The sequence below is a fragment of the Folsomia candida genome, unplaced genomic scaffold (assembly GCF_002217175.1).
Source record: "Folsomia candida strain VU population unplaced genomic scaffold, ASM221717v1 Fcan01_Sc002, whole genome shotgun sequence".
Lineage (NCBI taxonomy): Eukaryota > Metazoa > Arthropoda > Collembola > Entomobryomorpha > Isotomidae > Folsomia > Folsomia candida.
Window position 1 is genome coordinate 7,400,037 of NW_019091194.1, and position 12,483 is coordinate 7,412,519.

The 12,483-nt window shown below is 37.5% G+C and overlaps 1 long non-coding RNA gene across 8 annotated transcripts; it reads left to right on the forward strand.

Annotated features, from left to right (window-relative positions):
• The first annotated feature begins 422 nt into the window (after window positions 1–422).
• On the forward strand, window positions 423–12,243 carry LOC110843330. 8 transcript variants are annotated; one of them, XR_004834122.1, is made up of 7 exons: window positions 747–1,006; window positions 2,003–2,201; window positions 2,286–2,427; window positions 3,237–6,971; window positions 7,056–10,676; window positions 10,763–11,361; window positions 11,642–12,243. It is a non-coding gene; the product is annotated as an uncharacterized LOC110843330 (long non-coding RNA). The 8 variants fall into 8 exon arrangements; XR_004834123.1 differs by having other exon boundaries at window positions 2,335–2,427; XR_004834119.1 differs by lacking the exons at window positions 2,003–2,201; window positions 2,286–2,427 and adding an exon at window positions 423–437 and having other exon boundaries at window positions 649–1,006.
• The last annotated feature ends 240 nt before the right edge of the window (window positions 12,244–12,483 follow it).

Sequence of the window (12,483 nt, forward strand, 5' to 3'; positions counted from 1 at the left end):
ATTGAAAATTTTGGAATGGTTGTAATTCACTTAATTAGTCTTCTCATTTCTCTTGTTTACTGCATTTTTTATGTTTTTTCATAGTCTGCTCATACGGTTGGACGGAGAATAACAATTTTAGCATCCATGAAATAAACAACATTTGCTTTCATTTTATTAGTCAAAACAAAGTATTTTTGATAATAAAACTCGTACACGTTCATGCATACACTTACGAACTTGCGGAAAACATCGATTGCACAATTCGTCAGCATGTTTACAATTACAAACAACCCCCATGCTGCATACATTCATAGGCCGAGTTCATCTCTCGACACAAATTTTCAGTTGAAATGCATAATTTGCACGTATCTTCACATCGATTTGAAAAATCGTCGGAAAAAACTTATCATATTGTCGAAAAACAAAAACGTTTGACGATCCCCTCCTGCAATGACGTATATTACAATACTATATACCTCTCTCTATCTATATATATACCTTTCTATCCTTGGATTGGAGTCACTTCACTCCTTCCTCCGCGTCTTTTCATCTACGCTCAATTTTGGCGAAATTTCCGACTTAAACTTGACTTTACAAACTCCATGGCATCAATTTACAATTGTCCATTATATTTCAATCCCGTAAAACTTGGTGAAATTTTCAAAGGGACACACAAATGGGAAAGTAGGGAGGAAGGGACTGGTTCGCGTCTGCGGAGGAGTACACGATCGGTCGTGATGTCAGAGAAGAGAGAAACTTCGTTGCTGTTCTCAAATCACTCTGCATCAGGCAGTGGACTTGGAAGGAAGCATTAAGAATTCATCTCAGCATCTCACGAAAATCATCCCACTCATTTTGGAAAATCGGTCCTCTTCATTTCCACATCATCTTATAATCATCCAAGTTAAAGGAAGAATTTCGAAATCGTGGTGGCAGAGAAGGAGGAGCAGCGGATCCAGTGGCAGTTCTTTCCTTTCTTACTCGGCGGACGGAGACGGATGCCTTGTTTCTTCTATTGAATCAGGTGAGTTGGAATATTTTAAGTTCACAATTATTAATTTAACAGGATGTTTAGATAATTCAAAGATAGTTTTTGAACTTGCGATGAAATTTCATATGCATTGCAATGTGATTGATTTGATCATTTTTGTTTTGAGGTCATCTTATTTTCTAAATTTTAGATATTTTTTTAAAATTAGTGTCAACTCCTTATACTTTCGTACGTTTGCATAAATCGTATTATTAGTCATGCGAAATTACGAGAATTTGACTAGGAAAGTTGTACAGGGAACGTTTTTCTAGAACGTTTTTTAAGTAGGTAGAAAATTGCGCATAATTTCATTCGTGGTGGTGGTGGCGAATACAAAATGGCGTCGTATTTCTCCTTGAGAACAAGGAGTGAAGGGGAAAATGGCTGGGGAGACGGGTCGAACATGGAGGAAGGTGGCAGCTGGTGCAAGGGGCGACAAAGTGGGTCGTGACGTCACGCAATCCTCTGTCTGTGTGCATACGTTTTTTTGTGGATAGAATAAGTTTTGGAAATGAACAATACAATGGGATAGTTGTGGTGGGCTGCTGCATCTCAACAATGCACATGCATAACAAAGAAATAATGGGAAAGATGCCAAGTCGAGTGTGGCAACAATGCATCGTTGCGAGTATTACGAAATTTAGTCTGGTATTTTAGTCCTTCCTGGTTTACGGTTAGTACATTTATAGTATAACTAATTTGTTGACAGCTATGTTAAAATCAAAGCAGCGTCAGTATTTCCTTTATCTGAACATGCATAAATGTCAAACGAAGTAGCTATTTTAGTGTTTAATTTGATATTTCTCCGGAAAGTATTTTCGTTCGAGTGGCGCCATCCGCCTCCACCATCCACCCACCTTGCATAACACCCACATAAATCATTCCTTAATGCACAATTTATTGTATGCGCGTCAATTAATAGTCAAGGCTATTGCTGGGTGCAATAAATAATAATCACACTAATTTTTCTGCATCATTTGTTGGTTTTAGGTTGGTAATTGCCTTGATTGAAAAGAGGGAGGGAAGTATTACAAAGGGTCGGGTTAGAATTACTGAGGCCAGAAAGCTTTGTGGGCTGTAGCTCTGCGAAGTGGTCAAGTGTCGCAAATATTTCTTTGAAAGGAATCTTCCTCACTCATTGATGAGATAGCTTGCTTGACATTGCTCGTATCACAGTCCTCCATTAACGGTTTGTAATCTCTAACCCTTAAAGTACTCTCAATTTCTTCTTCTTCCTGACTTTGTATAAAAGTTGAAGTTTTTAAAAATGAAGGCACCATTGAAATTCTACAAGTCGGGCTCACCTAGTCACATAAATACAGATCCAACGCAGGAGCAGAATACGGCAGAGCTGTTGAAATGGATATCGGACGTAACAATCAAACGTAGACAAATCAGGAGAACGACTCGTTGTAGTAATCTATTTGCTGAAGCCATTTTATCTAGTGCATTAAGAAAAGCAAAAAAAGATTTAGCTCATAAGCAGGAAGAAAAAAGGAAAAAGTTGAGGCTTTTCTGCTTAAGTCGCAGTAAGAAAGTAGATTTACAAAATTCTAATTTAGCTGATGGTGAGTCTGATTTTGAGTTAGTTAAGAAGACGCCAATAATTTCAACAAGTCCAATTAATTGTGTAGCCAATACAAATTCACCTGTTCTGAATAATTGTAAAAATAGTAACATCATGACTGATAATAGTAATAATCATTTAAGTTCATATCAAGTTAGGTATGTCTTGAACGATTTAAGCAGTTCTAATAACAAAAGTACTATTAGTAATGATTGCCAAGAAACAATGACTGATTCAGAAGCAGATGATGAAGTCAAAGCTTGTCTATCTAGTCTAGAGTCGTTTTTTAAAGAATTGAAATCGATCAAAGTGAAAGTATAGTGTAAATTCAAAATATACAGATTTGTTAGGGGGTCGTTACGGACAGTTTATCATGTGATTTTTTTTACCACCGAATATAGTTTCAACGTATTTATTTTACAAATCTAGCTCGATTAGTTTCTTTCTAACGAGGCTCAATTAATCAGACAGTGAATCAAGATTTTCTCAAATTATATGTTGTACGGGATTTTATATTTAATGTTATTTGATATTATTGTTGTAATATTATTTGATGATGAAATGAAATTGTGTACTTGAGTACAAGTACTTGCAAAATAATACAAATGTGTAATGTGTAAATTAATTGATTTTATCATGAGGGTTTTGATATTACAGTCTTCCTGCCGAATAAGAAATGGGCTGGCTGCCGCTGATCCCTCTCCTTGGGAGGCCAGGTCGAAGCGGTCACAAGTTGAAAAGTCATCTGCAGGATAGCCGTCTGAAACCCTACTCCAGTCCAACCTCATGAAATTCCTAGAGAGTTCAAAATGGTCAGTAGCAGTCCCATCAAATACGAGACGAAATGCCGGACTCTGAACGACGGGTTGCGGTATCGGTATCGTAAGACGATTTCTAATCGTTCGTTCTTAAGCATTTATAAAAAGGCATCATCACACAACATGCCATGCTGTTGTTTCCCTCGTATGTTTAACTAAGGTACAAAGCAAACGAAAGAACGGTTATCTATGGGTTTCTTCCACTCGAATTCAGTCCACTTGGCGCAGAGAATGGTCGCGCAATAGTGCAGAGAATTATTGGAAATTGGAATATATATATTGGTCCATCATCTTGGAAAAACATGAAAATTTGGTGGTTTAGGCGGAAATTCACTGTATCCGCGGACGTAAAATCAAGGTTTGGTAAATGAAGCATATCCTGTAAATATTATTATAATATGGTAAATTTTGAAATGGGAAAATTATATATCGGGGCGACGGGGGGTTAACTTAACCATTTGTAGTTTTTGTGCCCTACAGTTCTATCCTTGGTGGTTTGCTATAAAGAAAGGTTTTGACCATGCCATCGTGGAGCTTGTAAAAAAAATTATGGGAGATAATTGGAAAGCTACAACTTTATATTAAATTCAACATTTTATATTATTAATTTATATTAGCTGCATGATATGGTAGGCTACGTGCTAGTCAATGTTTTTTATTGTGTTCAAGGACGTGTGATATTAGTTGAACGATGACGCGTGGGGTACGTGCGTTTGCTGGAGGGAAATTGTAATTAAAAGGAAGCTAAACGGGTAAATTATAACTGCTGTTACCTATGGTCACTGGATGGAATAAGTCTTAGCAATCGGTATTTGCTGCTGCACTGCACAGTACTAAATGTAATGAATGGTAACGTATTTTTCGATTAATTCACGGTATTTAGCATTTTTGGGTCAAACATAACTATGCTTGTGGTGTTCGTTATTACTTTTGTCGAGATCACATTGTGAGGAATATCAAGTTGCATTAACAACTACTCGCGGAGAAGGTAATATATTCTGTCCCTGATTTGTTGAAGTACACGCAATCCAGTCCTAAATAACTAGAAAGCTAAAGCTTATACATACACGGCGTATGATTACTGTTGGTAATTTTTTTTACTTCTATAATCCTACTACTAATTCCTACAGGCCTGTGTCACTTGTTTGTATGTTTTTCTTGCATTTCTTCAAAATTACTTTAGGTATGACCGTCCTACTCTGCATTTGATTGGTATTAATTACGGGAAGTTCTGCTTGCCTTTTGTGTGTAGCTGGCGAATCCACATTAACGTGTTTCTTGGTGGTCTAAACTCCAGTATGTATGGTTATGTAACGTTTAAGTTAGTAATTATATATTTCACTTAGCCAGTAGCATTTTACTACTTCTTTTTCTTCTTCTACATATAATTTGTGGTGCACCCTTCGGGGTTATGTAAACTAAAAAAATATTTGTTTGCAAAGTGCGATTTTAGTAGGTGTGTTCGGAAGAGGGCTGGCCAGAAATCTTTGGTGATATAAAAATGCTTATTGTGCTCACGCCATGTGCCTACCAACCGAGAGAGAGAGAAAAAAAGTAACGGAGAATGTCCAAAGTCGACAGAGGTGTAAGGTTTAGTTCCAAATAATTTAAATTTCGTCAGAAAAAAACAGTTTGGTTCCAGAGATATATAGAAACAGCAAAGTCGAAGTGCGATGAGGCGGCGCAGGGATAAGGATAATTCGACGTCCATCACTCCCATAAAAGATGTACAAAAGCTTGGTACCACAGTAAGGTCTCATAACACATATTTTTTGGGGAAAATATGTTTTTTCATATGTACAGGTAGTCAAAAAAAGACCTAGATTCATCAACGTTTGTCCCACACTCACTTTCTCCCTCACACTACTATTCAGCATTCCACTTCATCCATCACGAGAAGTCGCCCACTCCCACCCCCACATATACGTCTAATGCAATATAGTTGCAACTTCACGTGTGATACAAATTACGAATAATAGTGCATAGTATATCAATCATACCATGTTGTAAGTAATTTTAAGCATTGTCGTATATATCAATTCATACATATATAAGGTATAACATGTCAGATATGTGCGTGGTTAGTTTTTTTCTAAAGTTGTTTACTAGCATATCGCCTAAGTGATGAAGTTCTGCCGTGTGCAGTTTATCTTGTAGCTGTGATTAACGGTTAATGTGATTTTAAATAAGTGTAAGTTCGAGTTTGATCTCATATAAAACAATTCAGATAAAAGAAAATATGCATTTTGTGTCCCATGTATAAGAATAACAGGTTAAATGAAATTATAATGATCACCCACAAAAAGTTAAGAGATGAAACCCAGGTCCACTAAAGGATGAGCAAGAAAGAAAGAGGAGTTTAGGAGCCACAGAAGTATCTTCCTTAAATCTCAGTCAGTCAGTCGTCAATAGTCCAGCCAACTGCCAAAAATGTTCATCGTGTTCATCATTTTACTACCACCACCATAAAAAAGTTCCGGCGATAAGTATTCCTGCAGTTTAAAAAAGAAAGGTTAATTGTAAATATTCGACGTGGTTTTTGTGTCATCTATTTCAGAAAGTCTTGTAAGTTCAACTGTTGTAAGCTTAAAGTTGGAGGAAGGTAATCCTAGTCAGTGAAATCAATCAATTAATGAAGTTGCCGTCTTTTTTCGTGTTTAATTTCAAGAAGAGCCAGGAAAGTCAAATCTCTGCGTTGTAAGTGATGTGGTTTAAAGTTTCACTCGGTTTTATTCAATGGTCTTTTTAATTCCATTTGATGCAAATCAATGGAAGTTGTTGTTGGATTTTGTGTTTGGTGTTAAAGTGTATTAAAGGTTGATTCCATTCCGTCCGGCAACACGATGATGAGAGCATTTCCTGTGCTGCATCGATCGATTCCTGTTGAATTACCTTTGTCTGCGTGCGTTCAGTGAATGAAGAATGATAAGTTATCTAACCTTAATTAAGTATTACAAAAATTACTATGCATTTAGCTCTAAATGGTAGGAATGTGGTTAAGCTAAAAAAAATATGCTTGTGCGTTTCGTTTGTTTGGTCGTATATCTACTAGATAGATAATTCTGTATATGCGGGAGAGATAACATCGTGCTGTTGCTGTCCCCTGGTCATAATGGACGAATACGAGAATAAAGCAGCGTCAGCTGATGAAAAATAGAAAGAATATGAAAAACGTTGTCCGTGTACGTTCCATTTCAAGAGGGATTCTCCTCCTCATCAGAGAATACGAAGGTCAAGGGCAATAAGGTCACCCATTCATCCATACATCCTTCCCCGCACCCCCACTACTTCATCCAGCAATCCAGTGTTGGCGATTCAGTTGCTTCTTATTCCACGTTGGACGAGGAAAAAAATTCTCTCGGTTCCTAGTAGCTGCATTTCATCTACCCATTACACCCACCCAGTCAAGTTATCAGTATTACTGCAAGGTTAATCCGTCCCGGTTTCGGCCACTTCACTCTGCTTATTTCAATCCCAATCCACAGAATCGTTGTACCAGAATTTTTCACTATTCAAGTTGGAAATCTTTATTTTTGTCAATAACCAAGATCCAAATCCCTACTTAAGCACCAAGGTAATAAGAAAGAAGGTTAAATCCAATCCCTCTGGTCCCATCAATTCAAAGCAAACAATGTGAAACCACTGTAAACTTCAACAGACACGGGTCTGCCTTTATTCATCATCCCATAACCCATCTTTCGAGTCATTGTTGGTCACAACGGAGGGGGGTCGTTAGTTTATTACGCAAACAAACAAAGGGCTACGAAGTAAAATATGCCACCCAGGTGCCATCACGTCTACTTCTTCACTTGGCAAACCTTTCATCACCACGTCGATCCCTACGGTACGAGACGAGATAGACAACTACAATTTGACAGTCCTGTCCTGACGCATCACATATTAGCGTGAATCTCTTTGTCCCAACCCAGACCAAAGCTGACGAATCGTAAGGTAGAACTCAATTTCTCACTTCTCTATCTAACCCCGTATTATCAAATCGCTATGCTAAACATTCCACACCATACAGATATCAATTGCGAATAACGAAACACTAAACGGACATTGTAATCGTGAGAAGTTCAATGTATCCACTATCCATTCTGAAAGAGAATATGTTGTTCTTTTATAAAATTCTACGCCGTCACGCAGTATGACCTGAGAAAACTCGTGGCGAAGCAAAGCGTTTGGGACTTTAAATAAAGTTGGGTTAAATGCGTGAGTATGAAAATCACTTGGAAAAGAAAAAAATACGATGTGTGTTGGCTGTATCAATTTCCAGTCGAATTCAAGGCTGATCTGAAAAGTATTTCAATTTAAGGAAAATGAAGTCAGTGTATCTTTGTCAAATGAATGTCTAATCATCGGTATCAAAGTCTTTCGCTATTCGTATAAAAGAAGATATCGCTTAATAAGGTTTGGAGGATTTTAATTGGTTCGTACAAACAAAATGTAATGGAAGAGTTCAAAGACTTACGCCAAGGTGTTCTAAAATCAATCAAAAGAGGTTCTGTGTGTACTAAAAAATCTACAAGAAAATCAATGGAATTATATCTTCACGCAAATCCTTTGCTGCTGCTTTTACTGAGTGAGAATGCAAAAACCAGTTCTATTTGTCAAACTCTTTGAGAAACATCGTTCCTGTTGTATTGGTTCATCTATATAAATCAATTGCGCGTCATGCCATACTGTCAATGTCTGCTGTCTTGATACGAGTTACGAATGTTACGATGTCGAAAATGAAACGAGTATTGACGTCCAGTTGATCTAAGAAAAGGCTAGTTTCAAGTCACAAGGTTTCATCCCTTACATGGTGGTTAAAGTCAATCTATTTACACTTCTCATCTAAAATGCCAATGAGGCGTCTAATCAAAGTACATCATCTATCGAGCATATTGCAACAAATGAACAATTTACTGAAGGATAGCTGTCAATTATTGTCCACTTCTGAGCAACAAGAATGAAAGAATTTGAAACTGGCTTTATGCTCATTGATTAAGCAAGAAAGAAATTATGTTCTATTGGACAGTCTACATTGGTCTCTCCGTTAGAGAAGCATTTTGGATGCACAAGGATTGTGGGGATTTTGGTTACAAATCGTATAAATATCTGCACTAAATCTCAGACTCAAGTCATCGCGTGTGGGGTAACTCATCGAGGGAGGATTTCAAGATTTCATTCCATCGGTTCCAGTTTGAATAGGACATCGAGAAGGAATTCAGGATGTTTCACCGGTTCAGATAATTTCAAATTTATCCGTATCGCGTCAAGGGATTCAGGTTCCATTTTACCGTCATTGGGGTTTCTAGGATTGTTTCTCTCTCGTCTCAGCATCGGATTTCTTAGTTTCGGATTCATTGTCATATTCTGTCGGTTTCACAAATTTCACTGCACATCATCTTTTCGGCGTTTTAAATCAAAACACAACGTTGGCATCATCTGGTTATTCATCAATAAAAAGAAGAATGGAAATTGTTCATGCACATGAATGAATGAAATTTGAAGTAATCCAATGTCAAGCGGTATAGGGCGGCCAATCAACTACCATCAAAAATTCGAGCTACTGCTGTTCTAGAAAATGAATCAAGGTCAATCGTCAATCTGTTGCATTCACACTGAATAACTAAACCAATAGAATTCAAAGAAGGATATTCACAGACTACTAAATTTTTGCGTTAAGACTTCGTAATTAACCATCATGCTACAAAGTCCACAGGTGTTGGCAGCAGAATGAAGAGGTTTCTCATGAAAAGCGAAGAACTGCGACAAATTCAAAAAATGTAAAATGTCATACAGATTTCATGAACGGGGTCCATTGCAGTAAATTCAAATTGGCCAGTAGTCAACTTTATATTGAGCGAAAGGCAGTCGCAGATCCAACGCCATAGTCAATCAAATTCATCACATTGCGAATCGAATATTGTTCAACAAACCAATTATCGACATGGAGATGGCTCCAGTCGACCAGTCTGGTGCATTTATATTTTCAAAGTCCAATTCAACAAATGGGGCGTCTTCGCCAATCAATTAATGTATTTACAATTTGGAGGAATAAGTTTCCAAGTATGAAAATCCACTGTCAACAACATGAATCTGCAATCATCGTTCTAGTTCCTGACTTGGAGAAGGCTCCAAGTCAGTCGACTAAACGACTAAACGTACTCCGACGTCGTAGAACAGGTTGTTCTTACAAATCAAACAAATAGAAAAATTAGGACCTTAACTGGTTGAAATATTAAGGCTGTTCTTCTTCCAATGTTTTTCTGTTTATTGGAGTCATGTCAAATCAATTGCGTTACAAGTCTAAAATTCAAGTGTGGCTTATGTGTTCCACCCATGACACATGCAGAATTATGATTGTGCATATATAACAAGGGCTCAGCGCTATATATTCCAAGAAGTATATCAATGTGAGAATGAGATTCACCAAATCAAACAGAATTAGACATGCACGAGGTCGATCAATTATTCAATAATCTTGAACAGTCCGAGCTTAAACGAAAGTAAATTCAAAATATCAAATTCAATTCATCCCATTTCAAGTTGATCCCAAAGTTTCAGTAATTAGTAAGAAAAATTCAGCGACTAAATGAAGAAATATTCCCGTAACAGAGAGATGCGTATTCTCAGGCTAAAATCATTTCCATCACCTGAGCATTCTACAAAAATTAGCGTCACAAGAAAGAATTGGCGTTAGGTTTCGGTTTCAAGAGATTGAATGATAAGGTCAGTAAGCGAGCAATTCAGCTAAAGAAGACAGATATGCATATACCAACGGTTGAAATGGTCCAGAGTACAATTATGGGTCTGAAAATTCAAAGAAAATTCAAATCATCAAATCAATGGGTTACATAGCGGAAAACGTATTAGGAAAATCATCATTACGTTCACCTGTTCGAAACTACTAGCACTTATCTTTGGATGGCGTTTCATAGCGAACAAATTCAAATGGGGTTAGAAATTGGCCAGATTTTTGGGGAATTTATAATTGCAAAACATAAAAATCAATAGTCATGCTGTGTGGAGTACAATGTCGAGCTGAAGTATTTCCAGGATTGTAGTACGAATAACAAGCATAAGTAGCAGAAAGTCAGACAAAAATGGTTATCAAAAAGTACAGACCATTTGCAAAGAAGTCTATTATAATCAACACTTTGCAACTATATGAACAATAGTGTGGGGGTACAGTCATCATGGTGAATTGTCTACAGCGCTACATACCGAAGGGTCCCTTGTTCTGAAAATTTTTCACGCGTCTCCGCAGTTATTGGCATCCCAAAAGGTACTATCAAAATTCTAAACTACTCCTCTACTCGCAGACTCGTCACTATCTCAATATACTCATCCACTGAATTTTACCATCTACAGCTTTCAACACAGAGGCCAGGGCTATTCTCCATCCAGTCGTCGTCGTCAGTCAGTCAGTCAGTTGAGTCTCCATTCTCCATCCATTTAGGTGTTATCTGCATCCAATTTGCGTCCAGTCAGAGGGACAATCTATTCGAATCTACTAATTCATACGTTTGGTATCACTAACATCATCATCCTTGTTCCTTGAGAATATGAAGTCCGAAGTAAATAGGAGTCACGTCCGGTACATTTTCGATCCAGTAAAATCATCCCTAAAGCAGTAAATCAAGTGCACATCTACATATTTTAAGTGAAAACTCATCTTTATGGGGTCTTGATGAAGAAAGAATTATGAAAATCATGGCTGTTTAGTGAAAAAAATCAGAGATCTGTTATACTAATGAAGTTGAAAAAATCCAACCCACAGAGAGACAAGGTGTTGAAAAGAAGGAGGTTGTTCTTGTGAAGAAAGAAGGTGGAGCAAGGCGTATTTCTATGCCGTATATCCGTTATCGGAATAAGTGTGTAAATAGCCCGTAGTGTGTGGCGCTACTCTGAAGCCTGGATTGGCTGTAATCAGGGATCTGATGGGAGTAGGTCCTTCTACGGTGTGGTAGGTGTGTCTCACCTCAATTAATTAATTCAATGTAATTAATAAGCACTGGATTGACCGCAAGGCTTTCCAATTACGGATCGGGTCGATTCGATAAATAATGTTCTCACCCCATAATGATATGAGGGCCGAGTGTCAAATCCAATGGAATTGGAATATTAAATAATGGTCCGTATGTATGACCTTATTAGACGATTCGATGAAATCGAAATAAACGACTCAAAAATACACGAGTTCGTAGAAAATTGATTTGCAAAATCATAAATAATTTGTCTCTTGACCAGGGAAGAGTTGGACCTGCTGATGCGGGGGAACATACGCCCAGGACTCAAGATGATGAAAGACGAACATACTTAATGTATGATGACCCCAACAGGCAGATTGATGATGAGACCCGATAATTTAACAAAAATGTCGTGGTTTCCAAGTTCTTTCTGTTCTGGAAAAGTTAACTCTACATTCCATCATCTCTGCATCCTGTGTGAGCTTATTGTTATGCTGTTACTCCACTTAACTGTGCTGTCCAAAGTTGGGGATTAGAAGATAAAAAGTTTGCACTTGGTCATCCCACACCCACCACCACCTACAGGCCACTACCCTTAAAGTATACGTGTGGTTAAAAAAATCAAATTTAAGAAAGTTAACAACTGTTTTATTGAACGTAAGCAAAGTTAAAGTTAAATCTCACATATATCTAAACTTAAAAAATAATTATTGACGTGTCTCATATTTATATGAACGGTTCTTATTAATATATTCAAAAGTATACTACGGAGAACAATATGTTTCTACCTTCTTGTGTGCCTAGAGATTTAAAAACTTAAAAAATAGAGAAAGCCGTCCACGCCAACAATTGGTTCGGATCGGATCAAGTTAATTTTGCTAATTAAATGTAAATCCTCCACTTATTTTTCACTAAGATTTTAGATCGTAGTAAGAAAAAGCCACCGAGTGACTCTCGGTAGGATTTCATTCATCATTCAATGAAGTAAGCTAAGAAGTTGAAGTAAGAATAAGAAGAGGGGTAATTGCCGTGACTCGGCAACATAAAAAAATATCCGTCGCAAGTGAGTAAGAAGTTGAAGTCGTCCCCCTTCCTCTGGGGTGTCCACCAGTCCACGCTTTG